Source organism: Triturus cristatus, chromosome 1_2, assembly GCF_964204655.1.
Source record: "Triturus cristatus chromosome 1_2, aTriCri1.1, whole genome shotgun sequence".
Taxonomy (NCBI): Eukaryota; Metazoa; Chordata; class Amphibia; order Caudata; family Salamandridae; genus Triturus; species Triturus cristatus.
This window is the reverse complement of record NC_140580.1, coordinates 189,127,125-189,154,775: the sequence shown is the minus strand read 5'-3', so window position 1 is coordinate 189,154,775 and position 27,651 is coordinate 189,127,125.

Genomic DNA, 27,651 nt, shown 5'->3' with positions numbered 1-27,651 from the left:
AAATAAACATGTATTGAGGCCCTGACAGCTATGAAAAACAGCAGACAGGCTTTACATTGCAGTATCCAAACGCTGAATATGACTGTCTTTTGCATGGCATTACCCTCAAGTTTTGCTTTTTTGATTGTAGCAAGGATGTCTCTTTCGCAGTATAACTCTGGTTTACACTATTACATTTAATAAGCGCTTTTTCAGTTTTGGAATAACTAGAAACTAATTTTAGGGACTTTTTTGAATAGCTAAAAATCCAACTTAATGGTCCAGTCAGATTTTATACTACTATGGTGGCAAGGAAATGCTTATTATGGGGCAGGTGCCGATCTCGCTTGCAAGGGCTCCGAACGCGATCTGGCTGGAAAAAGTACAAGCCGTACGCGTGTTTTCCATCTGACTCGTACAGCTGTACGAGTGAGCAAGTACGATGCGAGAAACGCAAAATCGCCGACAGAATTGTTTCTGGGTCCGAACCGCTCCGTACATCTTGTCTGTAAGCAAACAGTGCCGTGCAATGGAGGTGATTTCCGACCGAGCCAGTACGATGCATGATTCGGACAGCCAGATAGAGTTGGAGCCTCCGACACGTAAACGCTCCGGGAAGAGGACTTCTGGGGTCCACGCCGGACCCCCCTTTACCCGTAGCATTACGAGTCGATCACAGGGGGGAGCTCAAGGGTCCCCCTACACATGCATGTATGGTGCGGGTGGCACAGATGCTTCCCCACTACAGGGGATGCTTTTGTGCGCAACATACCTTTTTCATCAATGGGAGCCTATGTACGCATCGTACAACAGGCACCAATTGACTTCAATGGGGCTCCGAGCGACCCGTGTCCGTCAGCGCCTATTCGCATCATGCTCGGTCGCTCGGAGCCCCGGTGCACAAGTCGGTCGGAAAGCCCATCAGATCGGAGTCAGACAGAGCCTTCTCCCAACGAGATCGGAATCGGCCCCAAAGTTGTCATTTTACTGCTCAAAACCAAATGGCTTTCCTGCCAATTTCCAGTTGGCACTTCAAATTTTTTGAAGTGTCCTAATATACCATGAGTACTCTTTCTATGCCTAATGCTTCTGGCATTAAGCCAAAGTGTACGTTAAAAACTAGAACAATTATTTTCCATGGACAATGGATTTTCTTTCTCAACTTTTGGCTTACATTTGGTGTGTGGTCCAGAGAAATGTAATGTATGAAAGGTTTATGACTGGAGGACCCAACTCCCCCTGTTTTCTAGGCAATTTTAATGCACTGAGGAAAGCCACCTTTGCTGATATCCTGGCAATATTTTTAGTTGGTAATTGAGAAAATAGTAGTAGCTGTACTCCCTTCAGCAAGTCCCAAATTGTGACTGGAAGAGGAACTACCATTTTCTAAATCTAAAACTCTTTAGCAGTTTTGATGCCAATGGAACTCTCCTAGAAAAGTTGTAATCTCTAAAGGCTCTGACTGCAGCTACCTGAGCAAACAGGGAAGATGGAGGTAACCTCAACTTGAATCCATCCATCAGAAACTCCAAAATTTGAAATGGATCATAAGATGTTGCTCCCAAACCCTTAGGCTGACACTGTTTCTAAAAATGAAGTCAAAATTAGCAATAGAATTTAGTGTCAATGTTTCTTGCTGACTGAATATCGTTTGCCACCTCCCTACAGCAACCCAAGTTGTGCAAAGTCAGCCGTTCAATTTATGTCTCGTTAGATGTAAACTCAACAGGAGCTTCTGTGAGAATGTGACAACATTTGGGAAGCTAAGAAGTGGGGGATTTAGGGGAAAATAGAACCATCTCTCTACTGCAAATTTTGCATGATCAAAACTAAGCTATCAATATCACCTCCAATTCTTCCCCCTGAATCTTCTTTAATGCTCACTGCAACTCTGTATTGGTGGAAAACTTACAGGATCCTGCCCAGCCAAGGGACAGACAGGTCACCCACTGACCACAAATTTGGGTACCACTTGCCTGAGCAGAATTTGGAAGCAGGGCATTGTTTAGGGATACAAATAAATCCAATCAAGGATTTACAAATTGCCTTTTCACTGGACTGAAATAATAGCTGAAATGATAGCCTATCAAGATTGAAATGATAGCCTATCAAGATTGGCATGTTATGACTGAGCCTGTCTACTTGAATGTTGTCTTTCGCCAGAATATACATTGCTCTCAATGTTAACAATTGAGATTTAGTCCATGAGCAAACACTTGTCAATAAATTTGCCAGGGCATTATTCGCTGTTCCACTCTATCTGTTAAAATAGCTCTTTGCTACCTGATTGTCCACCTTATTAGAACCACTTTTGCTTGTAGGTGTGAGCAAAACCCTGAATGGCTTACAAAATTGCTTTGAGCTCATTCCAATAAGAGGAGCGCATTCTTTTACCAATTCTTGCCCAACTCCCAACCTGCTAGAGCCTTACATCAAGTACTTGCAAAGAGATATGTCTGTCAGGTACCAGCAGGTCATCATTAGGGGAAGAGGAGGGTCTTCTACAAAGAGTACTAGAAATTAAAAAAGAACTAATAGATTTAAAGCATAGTGCTTACAGAAGGGCCTGTCTGGGGGATGCCAATTGTCCCTGTAGGAAGCAACCCCCCCCATTAATGAGCCTACACTGGGAATGGGCATTGTACTGCTGTGGAGTTGCCCTAAGTAGGTTTGGGGGAGTGCAGAGGTTAACCAAATGTTTCTAGGTGACAAGGAGATGGTGAATAGGTCCTTATAATACTAAACATATTATGCGGTGGCTCCCCATTAATAGGCAAAGCGTGGAGGCTCTGAGAGACACAGGAGCCAGTATGACTACTTTTAGGTGTCATCTGGTGTCCTCAGAGCAAGTAGTCCCTGATGTAGTACACTGGGCTATGACAGCAGAAAACAAGGTGAGTCAATATCTAGTGGCTCTAGATCTCTTTGATTGGGGGTGTCTCAGGTTCCTAAAAAATTGCTACAAGTCCAGCCTCGCCTCTTGGCTGTTCATTAGGAAATGACCTAGAGCACACTATCTGTGAAGAGATGGAACTAAGGTGCTACTTTAGAGATGTTGGGACTGCCTGAGTGGGTGTGCCTGATGGTTCATGGCAGTCGGTCAACAGGGTCAGAAGGAACTGGAGCCTGAAAGAGTGGCGGAAGGGCATGCCAAGAGGAGGAAGGGCAGGGGGCATGGAAAACCCATCTCAGAAATTCCAATGGTCTGGAGGAGGCTGATCCTGAGGGCAAGGCACTTGAAACTATAGGGAAAGACATTGCTGCCCTGGGAGACACCAGAGTCAGCCGGGTGGCAAAGTGAAGAGTGACTGTTCTCGGCAGAGTTCTGCATGGTTCAGAAGGAGTCTTGAGGGTCTAGGATGGTAGCCCAAGGCTCGGAAGCTGGCAACATCTTTAATGAACACCTAATTTACTGGGAGAATGGTATAGTGAGCCTAAAGTCCCTGAGCCTAGATCAACCAGTGTGTTGGTAGTTTTTCAGTACTACCTGGCTTTCCTACTGTAGTTTACTCATAACATCCCATTGGCAGGACACCTGAGGCAGGCCAACACATTTCATTGACTGGACAACTACTTTTACTGGCCACAAATGAGTATGCAATCAGACACATTCAGCAGTTTCTGTGTAACCTGCCACGCCAGTGGGAAGTCAGGGGTAAAGCAAAAGGACCCACCAACTCTCCATTCCCTGTACTTGGAGCACTCTTTGAAAGTGAAGATATTGTGGGGCTTTTGGATCCCAAGATGACCTTAAGCAAAAGGGTTATCCTAGTCTTGGTGGACCCTGCCACACAGTATTCTGAGACTATTACTTTGAGATTGCCAGTGATGGCCAGAGGTTTCATGAGGTATTTACCCATGTGGGCATCCCCAAGGAGGTTGTGTTTGGCGAAAGAACTGACTTTATGTCTGCATGCATGAACTTGATGTGGAATATGTATGGGGCAAACTACAAGTTCTCCACACCATACCACCAAATTGGCCCATAGGGTTGTTGAAAGATTCAACAAGACCCTTAAGTGCATCATAATCAGTCTGTCAGAGCCTAGTAGGTATAAGTGGAAAGTCCACTCGCCATGCCTACTATTTGCATGCAGGGAAGTGCTTCAGAAGGGAGTAGGATACAGTCTCTGTTAGACCTGGACATCTCTGCAGGGTCACACCCAAACTTTTTGCCTTTACCCTACAGTTTTTTTCTGATTGTGTTATTGTTGGGCTTAGGACTCTGTGCACTTCATCGCTGTTAACCAGTGCTAAAATACTTGTGCTCTTTCATCCAAGCATAGTAAAATCGGCGTACACCCAATTTGCATTTTTTATTTACTTTTAAGTCCCTGGTAAAGAGGTACAACATCTACCCAGGGCCTGACACTTAAATCCTACTAGGGATCATGTAGCCCTGTCAGTGCTACCCACTTAAATATTCCTGTAAACATTTCTCAGGCTGGCCACTGTAGCCTGTGTGGGCAGTTTTAAACTGCCATTTTCAACCTGGGAAAAATAAAACTTGTGCCAGGCCCAAACCTTTCTTATTAATGCATATAAGTCACCCCTAGGGTAAACCCTAAATAACCCGGAGGGCAGGGTGCAGTGTATTGGAAAAGTTGGACATTTATTTTTAAGTTTTACAGATCCTGGTAGTGAAAACCTCCTAAATTTGATTTTCACTACTACAAGGGCTACCTCTCCTATAGGATAACATCTGGTACCTTGTTACATTTAGTAAGTGATAACTATCAATTGGGAGCAGGTAGCCAGATTGAGTTTGGTGTCTAAACAATCACAATTAAAAGTCCTCTTTAATGGACAAGTTGGATTTTTAATCAAATTTCGAAAACTCTGTTTTTGGAAAGTTAATAAATAAGGAGTGCAACAAAAGTAACTGGTACACCCAACTGAGACCTGGCTAAAATGTATGGCATACAACAATGTTCCATAGGGCATCAGAAAGAAAACAACTTATATCAGTATCATTATAATACTGGAAAACAATGTATTATCTTTCTTACTAGGTTATGGCCACACAAATAGTTATCAAATATATTTGATCAATTTTGGATGTACAACTGAAAACAGTTTAAAATATTGATCAGGAAAGAGCTCAAGGTACAAAGTGAACACATAGTGCTCGTGAACAACATGCGTATGGTGCAAAGTGAAACAGGTAAAAAAACAGAAAATGGTGAAAGGGACTACATTAATAAATATTGCCCATTAATATAATAAATTCAAGTTTTCAGTAAAATATCATGGCACAATATATGCCCATTTATCTGCTGGTGTATGTTGACAGCGTTTCAAATGTCAATTTGAGGTCATTATCAGGACAAAAGGAGTACAACAACACAACCGATTGCTGCCTGTTAATATTCCAGAAAATGGTTAGTTGCCAGTATACAAGGACAACTGGATTCCGAAAGCCGACGTCCCAGATGGATCGGGCTGATGGTAGAATTAGGTAAATAGACATCCTAATGCAATCGTGTTGGTGGCAGAATTAGCCCAAAAAATTGTTATCCACCAGACTTAACATGCGGCAAGATGAAATTATATCTAGGGGTGAATGAGTAATTCTGCTCTTCCAGCGGAGTTTGCAGAATTTTGCCCACTCCAAAATCCACTTGGAATATGGAGTTTCAACAAAAGTCCGCCAACCACTGTGTGCCAGAATTTTTTTTTTCGTGTGTGGCTCGCCAATATTAAGTTGGGAAGCACGAATGAGAGTTTGCATCCCCTAGCATGATTTTCTGGCACTCGAATGGCTTCTAATGAGCTTTCTCAATGCAGGCATCGTGGCAGGTGTGAAATTTACTTGAGTGGCAAAAAGAAGCAGCACCCTCTGTAGCACCATATGGTGCCATTTGTGCTAATTTTACAGTGTGAAACAAATTCCTGGCGCAAACATTCTGAGTGGACAGCGGAAATTTCACCCACTCGGGAACTCCACAGAATCTCATGGAGTGTTCATGTAACCGCAAATTCCACCTGCTCCTAATTATATCAACTGCAGGTAAACAAATTACGCTTATGGGAGTGTCATGCCGGGAGCTGCTAGCCAGTGCTAAAGTGTTTGTGCTCACTCCATAAAATATGGTAACATTGGCTTACACCTGATTGCCATATTTAATTTACTTATAAGTCTCTAGTAAAGCGGTATACCAAATACACAGGGCCAGTACATTAAATGCTTCCAGTGGACCTGCAGCGCTTGTTATGCCACCCATTGTAGAAGCCCCTTAAAACATGTCTCAGACCTTCCATTACAGTCTGAATGCAGTTTTGAGCTGGCCATTCGACTTCACAAAATAAACCCCTCATCAAGCCTAAAACTCCCTTCTTATTATATATGTCACCCCTTAGTTAGGCCCTAATGCAGGATGCATTCTATATCAAAAGTTGGACATGTACTTTTAAGTTTTACTTTTCCTAGTTGCGAAAAACTCCCAAATCAGTGTTCCACTACTGTATACCTCTCCCATAAGATGACGTTTGGTTACCTTATTATGTTTAATAAGTGAAAACTTTTATTTAGGAACATGTAGAAATATCATATTTGAGGCTTAAACAATTGAAATTTAAAACCGTCTTCAATGGTAAAGCTGGACTTTAGTAGTAACAATTCTTAAAATGCCACTTTTAGAAAGTTGGCATTTTCTTCTCCTAACCATTTGGTGCCTGCGGCCTGTTCCCGGATCACATGACTAGGTGTAGTTGGCAGTTGGCCTTTGTGTAGTCCTTCAAGAAATCCACACAATAGAAGGACTGGCAGGATGGGCCATCCAAGCAGGACGGGGTGGAGCTGTGTACAGCCCCAATTGCACTTCACAGACACTGCCTCAACAAACACCACAAGGAACTTCACACTAGCCTATTGTTCCCCCAGTCATACTGTGAACTGGAGGGAGGCAGGAAATCCCAGAAACTTTTTAGGAGGGAGAACTTCAGAAGTGTCTTCCACTTCACAACTGGCACCAGGTATAAAACTAGGAGCCCCAGACACATTCTTCTGTTCACTTCTGGACTTCTAGAAGGACCCTCAGTGGAATGTCCTGCTGCTTTGGCCTGCTGTATACTTCAGATCACTAGCCTGTTGCCTGAAACCCGCCCTATGCCCTTAGAGGACTGCCCTGCTGTTTGAGACCTGCTTTATGTTTGAACCCAATACTTCCAGGGTGACAAGAGCTAGTTGGCTGGCCTCCTGATGAGGCCCTCAAGAACAGAAAAAGCTCCAGCCATCTTGTACCCATACCTATATGTAGCCTTAGTGAGTTCTGATCCTCCACGTAGTGCCCCTCCAGTCCTGAATCCTTGAAAGTGGTGCTAAAGGTGTCCAGATAGTCCAATGCCAAAACCTGGGACTTACAAATGTTCTCCCAAAGACTGCTCTGAGAACTGAGAGAAGATCAAGACCTACCTCCTTGCCGATCCACCTAAGGTGCATTGCCAGTCAGCCTGAATTTGCAGTGGCTCCCATGACAGGAGCTCCTTGCAGAAGGGTTATCAGACCTCGCGAAACCCTGGTCAGCTACTGCCAGCAGCTAAATCCCCCTGAAGATCTTTGATTTCTAAAAAGGAAACTTAGAACAAAGAAATCTTCACTGCAACCCCTTCTAGCGGCTCCCAACAAAGGCACCTCCTTCTAGGATACAGCGGACTGACTCAAAATTCTATTTTTTTTCTAAGTCCAAACATAAGCGGATACATGGTCCAATTCACTTATTGTATCCGACCCGCACTCTATTGTGGCGGGCCATATCATTCAACTTTGCCCTGATCACTAGTTATGACCTCCCCATTCATCCAGCAAATGGAGACCAACATCCAAAATGCCCTGATTAGCCCCCCACTTGTATACCATGGCCTTTTCACTTCAATGTTTACCTTTGAACTGCATCCAAGGCAAATCCTATAGAGATTTGCCTTGGGTCATATCACCAGGCGGCCATTTTCAAAGCATGCCCATAAATGTCACACCCTACAGCCACTTACTCTTACTTCAACTCATCTGTCCCTTGATCTTGGATCCATGTAAGAACTTGCAGCAGTAATTCAACTCTTCTTCCAAGACGGCGGCTGCTCTATTCAGACACATAAACCATGTAAAAAGAAAAGATAATGCTAAAGACAAGGTTAGTGACTTCTGTTCATTTCTGAGAACTGTGCGACAGATTAAGGACAAGGTTCATGTTACAATAATTTCAGAATAGTGTTCCTCAATATATTTGAACTAACATAATCAAAAGACAAAGAACTCTGAACAGGAGCTTCCTCTTATATTGGATGTGGAGCACTTCATCTCAGTTGTGGCTGGTACAGGTAGGGGGTGCGGTGGAGCAGTGTGTGGGGGTCAGGTAAGTTGACATATGATGGGATAGGTTAAATGAAATTAAAAATAAATAAAACCATTTACCTTGCACTCTCCGTATCCCATGTGCAAGGTAAATGGTTTTATTTACATTTTTTATTTAATGTATCTTATCCCATTGTATGTCGACTTCCACGACCCCCACCATGTCCTACACCACCCCACTGCTCTTTCCTGTGCCAGCCGTCACTGTTCCATCCCTTTGTGGGAGTCCAACATCAATAATAAGAGCTCTAAAGACTTTAAAGACTTCCAGCTAACATTAAGCATTTAGTTGAGAGCATTAAGCATTGGAGAGACTTGAGGAAATGCAAAGAGAAGTCAAAATAGAAAAATTGTATTAAAAGGTAAAATATTGAAATAAGAAAGAAAGTGAAAGTCATTCTGAGTGATTCAGAAACTGAAGCAATGGCAGAATTTCAGTTAAGGGAAGTACATGGAGGGAATTATGGGCATGTGCCTTGGACTAGGAGTGGCCTCTATGCATTTATGTCATATTTTCCAAAATTGAGAGAGTAACCTGACTAGTCATATAAAGAGGCACAGAGGTTACTAACAATTTCAAAGATGCATTGGATAGATTTAGATACATTCAATGAACTTGTTGCTCCTTGTAATGTAAAGACAGAGTGCAAGCCTGCTGTTGTTTGTCCAACTGAAGAACCAACTGCAAGTCCACCTAATAATGCCCTAGCTGAATTGGTAGTGGAACAATTCAGAGCGGTGATAGGATATTTTTGAAAAAGAAGATGCCAGAGAAAGAAGTAAACTGAGCAAAAATAATGAGAGTTACACAAGACCAGATGGAGTCAGTGCATGCTTATTATTAACGTTCTATGCAGATGTATAGTTAGTATAGTGGAATTGAAGAGCCCAACAAGAAAATAGAATTGTATTGGCTTTCATTTTGGGTTTGTGACCGGAGCTTAGAATTCATAGTCAGTGTAAAGTGTTGGTAGACTAAGAGAATTGACAAGAGTCTGATGTATGCAAGTAGCTGTTTCAAAACGAAGCATAAAAAGATCAAAGAGAAGCTGATGATTGTGCTGATGAAGCAGACTCAAAAAAACAATAGAAATCAGGTAATGAGATGTTGTACAACAGGGGAATTCTGTTATGAGTGGGACGCAGGTAATTTAAGAAGTGGGAATGAGAAATGAGATGGTGCAGACTCAAAGTCAAGGTAGAGAGAATGTGACTAATTTTGAAATGAATAAGGGTAATTATTTAGTGTCAAAGAGCACAGCTTGTCACATCTGCAGAACAAATGAACACTAGAAGTGCAAGTGTAAACAGAATCCAGAACAAATCAAGAATGATTAAATTATTACCCTGATGCAACAAAAACAAATCAATTGTAGACACAATTTGTTGCCTAGCGCAACAGACACCTATGAAGTATGTGCAAAATCAAGGGCCGTTGCATAGCTTCAGTGTTGCAGCAGAACATGGGGAAACAAGATGTCATATACTTCAGGGTACCAGCATACTCTATTGATTCTGAGTAATAACTTTCCTCCTATTTCTCCAGAGACAAATTCACAATGACAGCACCAGAGGGGGGGGAAAGAATTGCATGCTTGATGCAGCACTAGAGGTAGACCATAATGGCCCATATGAAGGCGGTGAGGAAAATGGCCATTCCTTATCATTTTTTATCAATACTGGTGCTTTCCACTCCAGAATTCATTTAGTGGCGTTTCCAAACCTAGTCCTCTCAGGCAAAGAGGTCCAAGTTGTTTGCATTAGCAACAAACAGATTATTTATCTGATTATAGCTGATGTTTCGAACACAATAGGGTCATACGAAAACAGTCACCAAATCATTTTATGTGATTCAAGTCCTGTTAATATACCTAGCAAGATGATGATTCAGATTCTTACAAAAGGCAGCCTGCCTATGGAGTTAAACCATGCTGTCAAAGAAGAGATATGGGGTGTCATAGTAAAAGTGATAGGCCTGATAAAGAGTGTAGAACCAGTCAGAATTCAAATTAACCCTAATGCCTTTTATCCCAGAATTGGGCTATACAAACTTTCAAGATGAGCAAAAGGCGGAATGAAGTCTTTCATGTAAAAGATAATAGCACAAGCCATTCTACAAGCAGTGCTTGGTATTCTCCTTAGACAAGTAAGTGAAATATACTGCATGACTTTAGAAAGGTTAATCAGTGTCGTTCCATGTTGTCCTCCTTTAGTGTTGAATCCCTCAGGGGTATACTGAAAGTCCTCAATTTTTAGTCAGATCCCAAAGAACGATTTGGAAAGTTTGCAGTTACTTTGTAACTTAATGTCAGTACAGTATATAGATGACCTATCAATGGGATCAACGACAAAAGAAGACACCAAACTAGAAGCAATTGTACTACTACTGTATCACATTGCTGACAATGCTCAGAAGGTTTCTCCCCTCTCCCACAAAGATTTGCTATTGTAAAAGAGAAGGGATTTATCTTGGCTACCACATTGAATATGAGCAAGAAGAGTCTCAAAAGGGCACATTTATGAAATCCTGAAGAAGAATCCTACAACCACCCAGAGGGATGTGAGGATGTTTATGGGAATAGGTGGCTGCTGCTATCAGTGGATACGGCACCATTTGATAAAGAATGCATGAATGCCTTCCGAGAATTAAGAGAAAATCTTTGTAGTGCACCTGCCCTCGGAATGCCCGGTTATGGGAAGAAGTTCTGTCGATTTGGCCATTAGAAGAGTGTGTGTGCACTTTGAATACTAATCTAAAAACTTGGAATTATGATGAAACCTGTAGTTTACTTTTCACAAAATTAGATCCAGTAGCTGCATTTTTTCCTGGTTGTCGAAAGCAGTTGCAGCTGTTTGCCTTGAAATAGAATAGAGTGAAGGAATTGTTAAGGGTCATATGCTCATTGCATTTATTTCCCATTCGGTTGAAATTTTGCTGACTCACACCATTACTCAACATTTGACAGCCAACTCACAAGAAATGAGCAGATTATATTAGTGGCTAAAAATATCTCAATTAAGAGGTGCACTATTTTGAATCCTGCAGCACTGCTATCTGTTTTAGACAATGATGAAGATGATGATGATCACAATTGTGTTAATGTGACAGATTTATGTATCAAGCCCGCACCAGATATCAAATATGTTTCCCCATGAAATGGCTTATCTGGCCTTGTTTGCCTATGGTTCTTATCTGAGAGACCATCGATTTCTGAAACCATAGGAGCATCATAATTGTCTAACAAACTTCAGCACAAGTGGTAGAGTTGGTTGCTCTGACAAGAGCTTGCTGCCTAGTTGACGAATCGAGTGTGACAATTTATACAGATAGCCAATATGGATTTGGAGTGCTATGGTCATTAAGAAGCAATACAACAACCAAAAGAAATTTCAGTGATACAATGTCCTGCTCACAAAGCTGATGATGACATAGTTACGATGGGAAATAATTTTGCAGATCAGGTGGCTAAGACTACACCCATGAAAATGCAACAGTGAACTCTAGGGCCATATTTATGACATTGTTAAGCAGTGCAGTGCCACAATCACCTTGATGCATTGCACTGTGTGACTGGGAAAAGGCAAGAACGCATGGTATTTAAAAGAAAATGGCACATTACTGCCTTTTCCCCTGCACTAGCACCATGGTGGCATGTGTTGCATGCAGGATTGGTTTTGTGCAATAAGTGGCACCTTCCTGCTCAAAAACAATCCTGAGAGGCATACTCCTCGTACTATGTGTTGCAGAATACTCACACAACATAGAAAGATGAAGTAACATGAAGAAATAAAGATATTTCTCCTGTTTACGCCTCTCCTGGGAAGACATATCTTTTTGTCTCATTCCCAGGTTTACTAGTTCTTCGAAATCTGAGAATGTGTCATAGACCATCAGAGTTGCATGGAAACTCCCACACAAAGCCCATGGAACACCCTCTAGTGCAGAGTAAGGCAAGGTAGCCATTTGCGTTGCGTTGCTTTGCTTGAGATTCATGAAGCCACTCAGGGTCACACAAAGTGGCCTTGCGTGGTTTCATAAAACTAATTTTCAGATCGGTCGCACATGCATGTCGTAAAATAGGCCTTGGTGTGAAATTCTGCTCTGCTCGCCAAGTTTTCCCCACTCTGTGTATCACGTGGAGTTCCAAAAAACTAGCTTGCGCTCGCCAGCGTTAGGTAACGTTATGTTCGCAATCGTAGGAAATCTTACTCCAGACCACAGATTGGCCACAACCCCTCGCATTGAGAAACCTTCCGTTTCTGTTGAATAATCTGCCGCTAGATTAGAACATCTACTTAAGCAAAAGAAAGAAGCAGCGCCCTTTTGTGCTGCACATGGTTCCATTCACACAGATTGTCCAGTGCGCGACAAACACCCAGCGCTAAAAATCAGCACAAACGGTACATTCTAACGCACTCCGCTGCTTGCGGAACTATGCGTAGCGTGGGTTTTTTGGTCAGATTGTTGCAATTTGAGTAGCGGAACTTTGCAAAACCTGCCCAGGCCTAGTCATTAATATGGCCCTAAATCAACACACTCTAGTGCAAGAATCATACCAATGGGAGCCAAACATAGGAATTGCTGAAAATGCAAATAATGTTATTTGTTTTTTGTTGAATTCAGTAAAGACTACATTAAGTGACTTGAGGGACCTCTAGGAGGAAGAATGAGAATGCAAAAGAAAGAAATGGGAAATGGCTGGCTGTAAAAGGAATTTCAATGACCTATGGGTTATTACTGAATATCAGTATGTACCACTAGAAACAATTTTTTATTCAATGGCCAGTAATATACATGGTGACACACATGTGGGGTGAGAGGCAATTATCAGGACTTTTAAAAGTGTAGCAGACAATTTTCACCAGAGATGTATTACCGGTCAGAGAAACAGTCAGGAAAGGAAAACATTTTTTGTTAGGATTCATATAGGCACATCAGAAGGCCCATTAACTAGCCTTTAAGCAAACTTCATTAAAATGCCTGTTTGTAATGAGCTTAAATATGTACTTGTGATTGTCTGCTTGTTTTCTAATGGGTCGAGGCCTATGCTACCTGTTTGAAATGACAGTTTGACCGTGGCTAACTCTTGTGTGAGACCTAATACCACAATTTGGCTTGCTAAACTCTATTGAGAAACTTCGGGGTACTCAGTTTAAGGATGAGATCCTAAAGTTTTTAAATGCTCTCCAAGCTAAACAGAAATTCTCAATTGTAAATCCAGCTCTCCTCTAGACCAGTACCCACCCCACATATTGAGGCAGATTTCAGATTCTGTCTGCCCTGTCTACTTTGAGTTGTTTACTGCTTCTCTGCAGTTAGGGATTGTGCCTAAATCTTGCAGAATGGCAAATGTCATCCCCCTCCCAAAAAAACGAATGCTAATAGTGAGACTCTCTCAAATTTCCCTTTTACTAGCTGCCTCAAAAATCCTTAAAAAATTGGGTAATACTCAGCTTTCAGAGTTATTAAAGATGTTTAACCTGCTACATCCTGTGTAATCCTGTTGTAGAGCCAAACTTTGGGGCTCATTAGGATGGAGGGCGGACCTGAGTCTGCCCATCATCCCCGCGGTGTTGAGACCGGCCACCAGACATGCGGCGGTCCCGCACCGTGAATTAGGATGCGACCGCCACCATGGCAGTCGCATTCTGCAATTTAACATTGTGGTGGGTGCTGCTTACAGCAACACCCGCCGCGATGTTAAAATCGCATGCCTGGAATTTCACTGCACCACATGGCAGGCACCACACGGTGCCTGCCACTGGGTGCAGCGAAATGTAGGGGGTGCCATAGGGACCCCCAAGTGCACCCCACCTCCCCCAGACACATGGGGAGCCCGCAACTGGCCCCCAAACCAATCCCCGCCAGCCTTTCCATGACAGCTGGAAAGGCCTTTCAAACTCGACATCCTAATATGGCAGACAGTGCCTGCTAGGCACCGCCACCATATTAGTGCCCCTGCTCTGCCCGGCAGGCAATCGTGATGATTGCCACCGGCGGGAAAGTAGCGGACGGACTTTCCGTCCGCCACGATACCCACCGCCATTATAATATGGCGGGGGGTAACTCTCATGGCGATGGCGGAACGATCGCCACCACCGGTTCCGGCGGTGGCGATCGTTTTGCTATCGTAATGAGCCCCAAGGTACTAAAACAGCCCTGTTGGAAATCTCAGAATCAATAAAGTCGAAACTTTATCTTTGCCACAATGTCACGATCGTTCTGCTATTGTAATGAGCCCCATAGTACTAAAACAGCCCTGTTGGAAATCTCAGAATCAATAAAGTCGAAACTTGATCATGGCAACAATGTCACTCTGATTCTTTTAGATCTCTCAGTGGCTTTTGACACTGTCTCACATGACATTTTGCAACTACGTCTTGCATCAATTGCGGTGACTAGTTCAGCTCTGATGTGGTACAGTTCTTTTCTGGACCTCAGAGAACAGGCAGTTTGAATAAAGCCCAACAGCTGCAATGTAAAGACATTAAAAAGTGGGGTGGTTCAGGAATCAGGCACGGAGTCAGACCCTTTTAAATATCTTTATGGCTCCCCTCACTTTCTTGGTGGAATCCTTCATCCTCAAAAATGCGAATGACACTCAGCTATTTCTCTCTTCCAATGGTGATTCTGTTGACACCAAGGAGACCTTCTCCAATTCATAAAGGCAGGTAGGAGATGGCTGAGAGACTATAAGCATCAATGTAAGCCAGACAAAACAGAAATGTTGTTGTTTGGTCCAGAGCTACTACCGGGAAGGGCAGGTTGGTGGACAGGAGACTGCTCATCCCTCCCCCACTGAAGTGGCCAGGAATTCTCCCCCAAGTGGCCAGGAATCTGGGGGTTTTATTCGATGATCATCTTTCCCTGAAAGCCCAAATTCCTTTTGCAGTGAAATCCGCCATGGGATGATAGGAAATTAGTGGTCCAAGGGCTGATTTTCTCCAGGTTAAACTATTCCAATGCTCGCTATTTGGGTCTACCGAAGTATCTTATACATCAGCTCCAAGTGGTAGAGAATGCCACAGTCCACCTCTTGTACAAACTCACAAGATGGACTTCTGTGCCCCCATTCTGAGAGCAGCTGCACTAGTTACCAATGAGCAAAAGAGTTGCTAACAATTGCATACCGAGTTTTTCATGGAGTAGGATCTAAATATCTTGATGCCAGAATTCAGGAATATTGCTGTTCAAGGACCTTGCGCCTGCGGGATGCATGCTAGTGGTTCTACTCTTCAAGAAAAGGAGACGGGCAGCTCCTCCTTTTCAGTGCGAGTCACATTGAATTGGAATCAGCTCCCTCTGCAACTGAAAAATATGTAGACAAGGCTTTCTTTCTGAAGTTGTTAAAAACCTATTTATTCAGCTTATACCATCCAACACTGGACATGTAGTCACTGCAGCGCTGGGATACTTCCAAGTAGCAGCATGCTTTAAAAATCCAGTCATTTATTTATTCATTCACATAGTTACTGTCCATAGTCATCTGGAGCTGTTGAAAAGATGAATGGCCCCATCAAAAACAAACTTGCCAATGTGTGTGCCTCCACAATTTTACAGTGGCCAGATGTTCTTCCTCTTGTTTTCATGAGAAATAGAAGCTCTCCAAATAAAAAGACTGGTATCATCCCAATAAGTTTTTATGGGCAGAGCTATGAGAGTTGCGAACATCCCTTTGGCAACATTTATGTCAATAACTGATGATATTGAAATTGATTACTGCACCATCCTGGGTGATGTAGTGAAATCTGTGTCTCAGGTGAATTTGGCAACAGTGAAGATGGCAGATGAAGAGGTGGTGACAACAGCCACTGATTCATAGAGTCAAGCTCCAGTTTGCAGCCTGGATCCACAGGGGAGAATTTGGTGAAGCTTGTGAGAGCGAAGATCCTATTGAAGGTACCAGTAGCAAATTACAATTGGAAAATCAGAGTGAAGAACGGTTGCAATGGAACAAGCAGCAGGAAGAAACAGTCTGTGATCCAGTTCATGAACAACTACAGCTCAAAATGGAAATGTCAAGAACCCCCAAGGGATATTTGTGGTGAGTCAAGATGCTGATCAAAGTACAAGTTTAATTGTAAGTGAAGAAGATTCAACAGTAGTCACAAGTAAAGAAACAAAAGACCAAAAAGTGCTTTGTGGAGATAAGTGGCCCAAGAAAGTGAAGAGAACATGCAAAAGAAAACATTGGGAAAATTAAAGCTCAGAGTCAATCAAAGAAGAGCTAGAAATAAATTAAACTGAAACTGAAAACAGGGAGAGTGAACCACCTGTTGCTAAGAGATCAACAAGAAAGAGTATCCAGAACAGAAAATGCACCTCGTCTGAGTGGGCATAAATAGCCAGCCACGGTCTGTGCGGTAACAGCAGGGGGGATTTCGAGGGACGATGCAGAGGGAAAATTAAATAAAAAATTGATTTTCCCTCGGCATCGTCCCTCGAAATCCTCCCCACTGCAGCCCCACCGATGTTACCTGTACGGACTGCGGCTGTTTAGAGCATCATTGTACAAAGAGAAAGAAGAGTCAGATGTTGAAGTCTACAGTTCATTAAAATGTTGCCAATTTATCTTTGAAGACAAACTAGAAGAAGATGAATGACCTTGAGCTTTGTAAATCCTGAAATATTTAAACCAAGATTTTTTTAACTCTGCACAAAAAACGTTTTTTATCCCTTATTGAAGTATTGGGAATAGAGTCTCGAATTTAGAAACTGAAGGAGCTGAAAAATAACTCTGAAGTCAGATTTAAATTTTTTGTTTATTGTTAAAAAAGAAGTACAGAATGCTTAGTATTGTTTTTTTTTTGTTGTTTTTTTGAAAAACCTTAATTACAGTTTCAGAGACATACAAGTATGGGCCTACAACCAACAGGCCGGCCGCTAATGCACACTATAAGCATAGACACATCTTAACAGCCACATCGGTGAAGCAATAAGAGAGCTACTGGAGTGCTAATCAACTCAGCCAGCAGCAGCCGCAGTCCATAGACAAGCAAAGAAAGGTTTCATATTTTTAAAGAAAACGAAAAACATCACACACACAAGGCAGAGGAGGTCAATAGTAGTAACATGTGCTCCCCGTATCGAAGGGGTAAACAAACCCAGGGAGAAAGAGGGGGGGGGGGGGCAGGCAGAAGAAACCAAATGCACAAGTCGCAGGAGCATAGAGGAATGCGCGGGCTAGGGAGACAGAGCAGCATCCATCTCTCGCGTCTGGGGCGGGGCGCAAATACCTCCACGATAGGAGTTCCAGGGACCCCACACCTTAATCCACTTCCCAGGCTTGCCTCTCACCACATACACCGTTTTCTCTCTGAACATACACCAGTCCATGTGTTCCTTCCACGCTGAGACCGTTGGTGGCCTCTGGGAGTCCCACAGTTGTGCAATGTCACGCTTCTTAGTATTGTTTTTAACGAAAGCTTTATTGAAGACTAATTTTTGCTCCTGATTTGTTTTTTATCTCCGTAGAAAAATGGCTACATCAGATGCTGTAAATTTATTAGTATTACTTTATTAATAATGATATCAGCAACTTTATTTTGCCTATTGCTGTGTCAGATTTCTTTGGTAGGATCTGTTTTATCTCAAGTTGAATTATGTTCAGTTCATAATGAAGTTAACCATAATACATTGGCAACTTGTATCAATGTAAATTTATTGAAAGAATTTACATGTAATGGGGATGAGAAATTGTCTTGTGTGCACATTTTTCACTTCTTCTGTAGGTAAAGGATCAACTTACTATCAAGTACAAGCTTCTTGTAGTTTTCCATGTCATATGTTTGTTAGATATATAAGCAAGAGTTTGTGTTGCTATACTTATTGTATTTCAATGCTTTACTGGAAGACCTTCTTGTTTTTTGGATAAACTGGTATCCAGTAATCTATATTAAGTATTTGAGTCCAGTTTCACAAACTAACCAGAATATCAAAATTACTAAAGGGGAGTATGTTATCAGTTTGGGTGAAAAGAAATGTGAGCTTATTAAAAGATATAATGAGATGAGAGTGACAATTTTGAAAGACTGGAAGGATGAGAGGAAATTTAGAAAATAGATTAAGACTGAAGATAAATTTATGAATACAAATTTTCACCCGAAGTTGAGAAAAGACCATAAAACAATGTGTGAATTATGCATGATGTTACAGGAGCTAGATCAATAGTTTGTAAGAAAGAGTGAATGTGATAGGAGCTATCTTCTTAATGGTGAATTTTTGGTTGGTGAAGAATCAATACATAGAGGAATTAATTATGTGTGGAATAATACTGCTTATTTTAATCTACCTTGTGATTGGGTGGGTTCCTGCTATCTTGCTTTGGTATCGCCTCACGTTTACCATGTGACTGAGATGTGTAACGCTGTTGGGTTGAAGAGAGAGAAATGAGGCGTTGGGCAAACTGTGTTAGATGTATTAGGAGCTATGATTCCATCTATTGGAGTGGTTATGAATGATGTGAAAATTAGCACATTATCTATGCTAGTAGATCGGGTTGCTTCTAATACTGCTGGCACATTAACGCAAATAAACAATGAATCATTTGGTATGTGTGCAATGAATATGCAAAACCGCCTAGTGCTAGATATCCTTCTTGCAAAGGAAGCCTTTCAGTTTTCAGGGTTTTGAAGGTGAGATAGTGTGTGTGCCTTCATCCCAAATAACAGTAAGTTTATAGGGGCATATGTATCACTAATACTTTTCATGAAGTCAAGGCTCTTGAAGAGTATGCCTTATGGGAATCTGTAGGTTCCTGGGTTGGTGAGATCGGAAAGGGTTTTGGTAAAGCTGGTGAGTGTTTGATAGCTTGGATTTGAGCATGCTAAGGGCTTTACTAATGCCTGCGATTATTGTGTTAATTTGGGACATTTTTCGGTTTCTCTTGTTCAGATTATATGACTTAATATGTTTAAACTGTGGGTGTAAAGAGAACAAGTTATCGTCCACAACAAAGAGATATGAAATAGGGATGGAAGATGACAGAAATCAAGTGTGTGATCAAATCAAGGTGTTTGAAGATTCATATTTTAAGAGGAAGAAAGTGTTGCCAACCCTTTAATAAATAGTTCTGGAGTATAGTGATGATAGAATCTTCAGAGGGGGAACCTGAGAAAGCGTTTATGTATTAATCAAAATATGCATTATTAAAAGTGTGCAGAATATTATTCGAAATATGAAGTCACAAGTGTACACTGCTATGATGCTACAGCTTCTGAAATGATTTTGCTATGACCTGTTAAAGTGCATTTTCCTGGCTTATGCTAACCAGGCCTCAATTTGGCTTCAATGCCATCTTGTTCAAAATGGATGTCTGAACATATTTGTGCTCTGTTTATTATTCTTGTTGCACAAAGTCAAGCAAATTGCATTTGCTTATTTCCGATTGACAGTGTTCTGGAAGAAGGCTCTCCAGCAAGGGTACAATATTGTACCATTTCTTCAGAACCTTCTGTATGCACACGGTATTACATTCATTCACATTGGTTCACTGTTGTTTATGTAACTAGTTTGTTCTGACACCTCTGGATGATACTTGGTCAAAGTTGGCTGAAAGATTATTTATGTAGTGGGTTAGTGCCTAGGTAGTAAGGCTGCATTACAAATTTAAAGTCAGTAGTCTGATTTATTGGAAATGTATTTCCTTGCTCACATCATGATGATTCTTCAGTGTCCATGCTTTTTTATGTGACTTTTTCCTCTATGAATCCTCAAATTCGAGCCAGATACTTTTTATATTCTACTAGGGATGCTGTCCAAATTCTTAGTGATTCTGCTGCACATTTGGGACTTAGCATTTATCTCTGATTGTATCACTTTTCTAAACTGATGGCCTATATTGTAATTGAATTGTTATGTATCACAGCAGTGTCTGCATTTAACTATTCTGTATTGTACCTTGTAACGTTTTGTAATTGTTGCTCCTGCATTTTTTGTTCCAACCGAGAACTCACTTATTGAGTCAGTCTTTTCTTATTTGACTATACTTTTGATGTGCTGATTTTGAACCTCATCTTGGGGGCACATTCCCTCATGAAAATGATGTGAAGTGAACACAGTTGCAGATCCACCAAATCCCTGGGGGTGCTTTTGAGGTGTAAGATTTTAGGGATAAGTTCTCCCACACATACAATCAAATGCAAATAGACAAAAAACAAACACAAGCATGCAAACGTCCCCACAAAACATATATGTCACTCGGTTTGAAATGCTTGTGGTGCCAAAACATTGGTGTGTCTTGTGATGCAGAACCTATTGGCAGAAGTCTGTACAAATCACTCACATGTCATTTTTCTTTAAATAAAGGACAGCGAGGGCCCATATTGTGACTGAGCAGTTCGAAGCAAATGTGCCCAAAACGAGAAATGAAACAGGGTCGATTATTTACCTTATTGTTGTGATATCTTGTAATCCACTTCGATGAACCTTAAATACATGATGGGGCTCTACCTACCCCAGGTAAGGCTAAAAGAAAATATCAAACATAGGCCCGAAATTATCAACGCCAACCCATTTCCCCATAGATCAAGAATGAGTAAAACCCTTTGATACTTCAGGTGTGTATAATAATTGAACGATCGCCCTTCCGGTGCAGTTTTCTAATCTTCAACAAGAGAGAAAGGTTTGTACTTATCCTTAAATTATACCGCGTCGTACAGCAAACATGCCATCAGAATTGTCCGGTTCGCTGATCAATGACCAATCGGTAAAGCTTTGACATAAATGTGAAAACTTCTATTTGCCACCCGCATTGTGGAAGCTTTTTCAGGCTTCTTAGACCAGAGTGAAAATGTAATTCCATGCTAAGGGTTTCTTCAGAAGCCAATTACCATGTATGTCACTTGTTTGAAAAAGTAACACCCCCAAACTCCCCTGAGCACAACAGGTAGCACAAATGCTGTTTTATTTTATAGGTAAGGTTTAAACAAAGTAAATGCTTTTAGCAGCTGGCAGCAGTCAGGGAAGCATGGTAAATCTCGGAAAAGGACTATACATTAGAGACGGGGAAAATACACAATTAATGCAGTCGAGACAATTCTTCACAAAGTTGTTTTAGCTCCAGCAAATGTGTCAGTGCTGTTAAGCTCAGCTGATTAAATGATAATGGACCGTATTTCTGGCAAACTACAGAGGAAAATAACAATCTAAAGCCACTGCCCACACATTTTCATCAAACATTCCTACAAGTAAACGCAAGCTGTTAATTAGATGCAAAGATGCTACCGAATGTAGTTAAAAAGCAAATCTTCCTATGTCAGCCTTTCAAATATTAGGCAATTCAGATTTGAAAAGATATATCACAGATAAACACTCGAAGATTAAGCTAATTACTTGTCTAGCACGTGAAAATGTGGTTTTTAAAATGTATTTATTGAAACCTTGAGAACATATGTTAATAAAACCTGGAGTTATAAATCTGGCTTCACGACATTTTTGTCATGAGCTATTAAAAATTAGTTTTGCTGCAATCAAGAATCGTATTGGTAGCAAGCGTGGAACATGCTCTAATGCAAAGAAAGACATGGGCCCCACGTTCTCTGTTGTGTAGTAAAAGACAGCCATAACTGGGGAGCAGCAGGCCCCTCACAGCCTTGGTTCCTGGTGCCATTGCATCAAAGATAGTGACAACCATGATCAAATCTGGCTTGGGCACAGACATCAGAGTGTTTGCTGTACACGACCCTAAAACAATGCACAACTTCATATTAGGATTAAAAGTAAGATTTATGCAATTCTGCAAGAAAAATGTCATTAAAAAAAACAAATCAAATCACAATAAAAGTTAACCGTGTGCCAAAAAACCCTGACTTAAAATATCTTTAATGCAAAAATGCACATTAATAAAGAATGCAATTGTCTGAGTACATATATGTGAGGGCATTATCACTTTGCGCCAATGAAAAAAGAAAACTCTGGGCCAGATTTACAAAAGCTTTGCGTTGGATTTTCATTTTGTGATAACGCAGACACGAAGTAAAACATCTTTTTAGGATTTCCAAACTAACGCAAAATAGTAGTTGCATTGGTTGGTAAGAAAAAGTAACGCAAACCATTGAAAGTGCTGCTTTGCCTTACTCTGTGTTAAGAGGGAGTTTCGTGGTAGTGTCATGTTTGTGGCCTTGCGAACACAATGCAGGATATATGGTGCAGGCTCTTTCCGACAGTTTTGGACATGCACTCTCGGTATGTATCTCGGCAGTAGCCACGAGTGACCACCAGCCCATTTATTTATACTTTCTGGGCCGAGCCTAGGCCATCAGGGTGTAAGAAGAAACAAAGTGTGGTAGAGGATGGGTGGTACCCTACATCCCTTCCAAAATGTTCTGATACGTTGCACATTGTTCGGCAACCCTCACTGGACAGGCATAGTCTCTCAGCCTCTGGCTGGGTGCAGGATTGGGACGAAGATATTGCTTCTGACTTCTGGCCCTTTCATCACTACTGCTGGTTGGAACAAGAATGTCTGTATCTCTCAAGGTCAGGTGCAGAGGCTTGCGAGACTGCCAGTAATAAGTGGTGAGCTCCAGCCGTCAGCCGAGGTGTTAGTGCCCTAAGGCCTCACTGGCACACCCTGCCCAGGTGGACAGTGAGCATGAACTTTCCCCACTAGCAGCTTCTCATTCCTCAGTGCCTCCATTGGATTTGCCTGAACACTTTCTTGAACCACTTTGTGTTTCTGACAGTGGTGTGGTGTCCTCTCTGGACAGTGATCATAGTCCTGCAAGTCTTTACCACTTGCAAGGTCTCGGCCTCAAATGGAGTACATCATTTCTGACCGGGGTGGTGGTCCGTCATGATTATATGATACCCCACTTGGAGTTGCGGGACAACATTGCCTCTGGACAGGCTTGCCTGATTATTTATGGCCCTTCTCTTCTCTTGTGCAGCTTGATGTCCAGGACAGGTGACTGCCATTCAGGACCCCTCGGGATACTGTCTCTAATTGGTCTTCAGAACAGGAGGTCTGTTGGCACACAGCTGGTGGTACTGTGCGGAGTCTGCCTGTAGGCTCATAGAAATTGATACAGGCAGCATTAGGCTCTTCACCTTTCTCGACGCCTAATCTGAGAGACTGGATCAAAGTCTGCATGAACCGTTCAACCTCTCTGTTTGCTTGGGGCCACTGTGGCATTACTCTCCTGTGGGGATCACTAGAGAAGCAAGATAGTCTTGGAATTATTGCCCCTGGAATGGGGGGCTGTTGTCAGTCTTCAGTTCTTTGGGCAGGCCAACCAGTGCAAACACCTTTTCCAAGACTGGTTTGACTTTGGAAAATAAATACAGTAGACTGCACCAATTCTACTATCAGGAATTTTGAATCAGAGTTAATAAACACAGCCGTAATATAGTGTGGTTCCTTTTTCCCTAATAGGCACTGCACATTGGAATAATATACACTATAGGTTTGGCATAGGACTGAGGTCAGTATGCCCTTATCGAGTATATTAAACTTAATTTACTTTGCACCAGCTAACTCAGAGGCCACTAGAAACTCCTTGTAAACAAGAAGGGAGTAGTTTCTGGAAACCGCATAAACATGACAACTTGGTTTCCCTTTAGAATCGAAACACGTCTTAGAATCGTGGAAACAATAGTTAACAGTTTCACTCAGCTAATCATGCATGCTTAGTTTCTTCAGAGTTACACAGAAATAGTAGACGGGTGTTTCCATAAAAGGATTTATTGAACAGTCTTGTTTCTCATGTAAGAGATATGAGCTGTTACAATCACAAGACAGTATGCAAGATATATTATGTATAGTGTAAGCAGTAGAAAGAAATAATACTGCAATAGCATTGTCTTTTAGCTATGACACATATTCATATACATAAATAACATAGGCTAAAAAGTGGATACTCGTATGAATTCTTGGAGAAATCCATAATTCTAAACTAGGGAAACTCCCAATGGCTTAAGGGTCTGGTTTCTAAGAACTTGTGACGTTGGGGTGGACGGATGTAGGTGACCAATGCTGTATTTGTATAGCACGGCTAATGCCTAAATAAGGACAGGGATCTCAAATAAGGGCAATGCAAATTGTGCCTATATAAGGACATGATTTAGGAAAACCTATATATGGACACCTAAAGCGGAATACAACACCCACTCCACTTTCGAAAGGAACAATATTACTAAATGCTAAACAATAAAATGCGAAACATTTAAAACTGAGTACCACATGTTGCTAAAAACATTTGTAAAAGCATACTAAAATAAGTCTTTGTTAAAAAATAACTTGTGCTAGACATGAAATGCAAAGTTACTGTACATATTAAGGCAGTGTTTCGCCCTAAGTGGGATGGGTATGCCCAGACGTGGGTCCCGTGCTCACTACGCCACTGGAGTCAAGCTATCCTGGCTGATGACGGCTGATAGCCAGAAACCGGTCCTAGGATGCTTGATTCCGGTCCAGGGAAGACATGGCTTGGCAGTTCGGGCTGGACTGTTCCCATGAGGCACAGGGTCAAGACTGATTTGCATATGGCCATGTCTGAACTGGGGTGGCGTAGTGGGCAAAAGAACGATGGATTTAACCCAGATCTCTTGACTGGGGGAGAATGTCTGCATTGTCAGCATTCCGTCCATCAATTGTTTGTTGTAACGCTTTTCGCCCTAAGTGGGATGGGTATGCCCAGACGTGGGTCCCGTGCTCACTACGCCACTGGAGTCAAGCTATCCTGGCTGATGACGGCTGATAGCCAGAAACCGGTCCTAGGATGCTTGATTCCGGTCCAGGGAAGACATGGCTTGGCAGTTCGGGCTGGACTGTTCCCATGAGGCACAGGGTCAAGACTGATTTGCATATGGCCATGTCTGAACTGGGGTGGCGTAGTGGGCAAAAGAACGATGGATTTAACCCAGATCTCTTGACTGGGGGAGAATGTCTGCATTGTCAGCATTCCGTCCATCAATTGTTTGTTGTAACGCTTTTCGCCCTAAGTGGGATGGGTATGCCCAGACGTGGGTCCCGTGCTCACTACGCCACTGGAGTCAAGCTATCCTGGCTGATGACGGCTGATAGCCAGAAACCGGTCCTAGGATGCTTGATTCCGGTCCAGGGAAGACATGGCTTGGCAGTTCGGGCTGGACTGTTCCCATGAGGCACAGGGTCAAGACTGATTTGCATATGGCCATGTCTGAACTGGGGTGGCGTAGTGGGCAAAAGAACGATGGATTTAACCCAGATCTCTTGACTGGGGGAGAATGTCTGCATTGTCAGCATTCCGTCCATCATTTGTTTGTTGTAACGCTTTTCGCCCTAAGTGGGATGGGTATGCCCAGACGTGGGTCCCGTGCTCACTACGCCACTGGAGTCAAGCTATCCTGGCTGATGACGGCTGATAGCCAGAAACCGGTCCTAGGATGCTTGATTCCGGTCCAGGGAAGACATGGCTTGGCAGTTCGGGCTGGACTGTTCCCATGAGGCACAGGGTCAAGACTGATTTGCATATGGCCATGTCTGAACTGGGGTGGCGTAGTGGGCAAAAGAACGATGGATTTAACCCAGATCTCTTGACTGGGGGAGAATGTCTGCATTGTCAGCATTCCGTCCATCATTTGTTTGTTGTAACGCTTTTCGCCCTAAGTGGGATGGGTATGCCCAGACGTGGGTCCCGTGCTCACTACGCCACTGGAGTCAAGCTATCCTGGCTGATGACGGCTGATAGCCAGAAACCGGTCCTAGGATGCTTGATTCCGGTCCAGGGAAGACATGGCTTGGCAGTTCGGGCTGGACTGTTCCCATGAGGCACAGGGTCAAGACTGATTTGCATATGGCCATGTCTGAACTGGGGTGGCGTAGTGGGCAAAAGAACGATGGATTTAACCCAGATCTCTTGACTGGGGGAGAATGTCTGCATTGTCAGCATTCCGTCCATCATTTGTTTGTTGTAACGCTTTTCGCCCTAAGTGGGATGGGTATGCCCAGACGTGGGTCCCGTGCTCACTACGCCACTGGAGTCAAGCTATCCTGGCTGATGACGGCTGATAGCCAGAAACCGGTCCTAGGATGCTTGATTCCGGTCCAGGGAAGACATGGCTTGGCAGTTCGGGCTGGACTGTTCCCATGAGGCACAGGGTCAAGACTGATTTGCATATGGCCATGTCTGAACTGGGGTGGCGTAGTGGGCAAAAGAACGATGGATTTTACCCAGATCTCTTGACTGGGGGAGAATGTCTGCATTGTCAGCATTCCGTCCATCATTTGTTTGTTGTAGTGTTTCATTCTAAGCATATGTTCATAGTAAATGCTAACGAATGAACATAAATATATACATATGATGAAATGGTTCACAATTATATAAGGAAAATTCAAGGCGATTTCATGTCATGGTACATAAATGAAATTGTGGTGAATAAAAGGTGACAATGTGTCCCTGGAAGTGTTCAAAGAAGTCTGTTCTCTATGAATAGTTCTAAAAAATCAAATTTAGAAAAACAAAATGTAAGAAAATGTTCCAAGGTTTGTTCTTGTTTTGAAAATATGAAGGCCAAATTCATAGCTTTCCCGGTAAACTGTGAGCCGAATCAAAAGTCCGTGTAAGGGGCTGGTGAAAACATGAAATCTTCTATTCCTGTAGACAAAAGATTGTCCACCGATGTTGGTGACAGTTGGAATACCTCATTTAGAAGATTAACTGCACATAGATGTGAAGCATCGCCAGTAGCAATGTTCGTGTCCGATGTTACCTGTGTTGATCCATCTCGTACCTCAGCAGTAGCATGTTGCGTCTGTGAGATCTCAACGAATGCCGTAATCAGGATCAGTAGCCTCTGTGGACAACACAGAGCATGGGCCGTTATCAGGTCCAGCAGAGTATCGATATCCATTGGCATGACTGATGGGAGTGTTAGACAGATGTCTAGCACGCATTCTTAACCGCAAAGCAGGCAGCGTAGAACAGGTAAGATGCAATCTTGCCAGATTGGTCTGAATGACAGAAACCATGTTGTATTTAATTCTCGTAGACAAGGTAAGCCCAAAAGTTGCACTATGCGCTCACAACACTTCCATTCTAGGAGAGCTTTCTCCAATTTGCTGGGAGTGACGCCAGTGAATTGGCTTGCCATAGCGTAGTATTAGGAATAAAAACAGAATTCCTGCAACGAGTGCTAGAATTAGTGGCAGACCACCAAACACCGATTTTAAGAAGTTTGGAATGATTCCGAAGACCGCCTGAAAAGGTGTTAACAGTCCTGAACATATGGTCTTAAATACATGTACAATACTGCTCGTATCAGACATGTTTAAGATACGTCCCATCATTTCTGCGAAATGTGTAGGGCAGTTTGTACTTATTAAAGCCTGTATCTCAGCCGA